A 1,105-nucleotide genomic window follows, 5' to 3' on the forward strand; every position below is an offset into this window, starting at 1 on the left:
TCTGTCTCTCCTCTTTATAAGCTGCCATTGATTTTGTGTTAGTTCAGCCTGTGAATAACATGAAACAAGACAGAAAGAGAGAGAGAGAGAAGAGACAGTTTGACGGGGGAGAAGGAAGGTGCAGGTGTTATAGTAAAGTGTAATTTGAAATTTACTAATTTATTGATTGAAGACATAATTAGCCTAATTTATAAGTCATTAGTTATTTGTTCTTTGTAGTAATGGAAAGGCTGAAATTCTTACTAAACTACAAACAAAATGTCAACCAACCTCAGTGTTTTTTAGGTACAGCAAAACTAGATTTAATTTTGAGTAATTATCTCTTTTTTCACTCTCCCCCTCTCTCTTCCTTTTTCTCCCTCTCCTCTAGTAAGACTAGTGGTCAGACATTGTATGCCTTTGGTCAATCATTGCCTGATGATGAGTCAGTGGCAGCTGCTAGTGATGGAGCCAAATCGTTTGAATATGAAGTCTCTGTCATTGATTGCAGTGACAGAAAAAATGTCCGACAATCTTCGTCACTTTATTCTGTTGAGAATACGTTTTGCAGCGAAGGTTTTAAAATTCTCTTCTCTTTTTCTTTTAACTCTTTTTCTCTCTTTTCACAGCACAAGTTAAAGTCTGCTCACCAAATAACGACGAAAGTTTGCTAGCAGCTGGATGTGAATCCGGATTGATTGTAATTTGATAGTTTTAAATTATTTAAAAAGTATGCATTTTTAGATGATGTTTGATATAAAGAGAGATCAAGTGAAGAAAGCGAAATCTTATTTCGTAAGAAATTTGAGTAACTTCCTTCTTGATTTATTTTGCTCTCTTAAATCTTTCTCCTCCATCTCTCTCTCTCTCTCTCACCTATTAGCTATCAATCTCCCATATCTCATGGCACCCAGCTGGAGCCATTGTTTTTGTTTGTGGCAGTCGTGGCGAGATACAGTGTCTTGATTGTGCCCTTAACCCTCTCTCCTTCCTACTCACTAGTGACGTATTGACTGATATCAGCACCACACCTTTACTCCAGATTGGATCACACTGCTTGTGAGTTTAATTATTATTTTTAAAATGGTCGTAACTCGAAAGTTTTTTGTTGGATGTAACTCAAAAT

General features: G+C 36.4%; 1 long non-coding RNA gene across 1 annotated transcript; it reads left to right on the forward strand.

The window, feature by feature from the left end:
• The first annotated feature begins 8 nt into the window (after positions 1-8).
• On the forward strand, positions 9-1,033 carry LOC109593528 (uncharacterized). The gene is made up of 5 exons (XR_002191011.1): positions 9-285; positions 371-555; positions 609-679; positions 724-774; positions 863-1,033. It is a non-coding gene; the product is annotated as an uncharacterized LOC109593528 (long non-coding RNA).
• The last annotated feature ends 72 nt before the right edge of the window (positions 1,034-1,105 follow it).

The sequence above is a fragment of the Amphimedon queenslandica genome, unplaced genomic scaffold (assembly GCF_000090795.2).
Source record: "Amphimedon queenslandica unplaced genomic scaffold, v1.1 AMPQUscaffold_1080_Cont26904, whole genome shotgun sequence".
NCBI lineage: Eukaryota > Metazoa > Porifera > Demospongiae > Haplosclerida > Niphatidae > Amphimedon > Amphimedon queenslandica.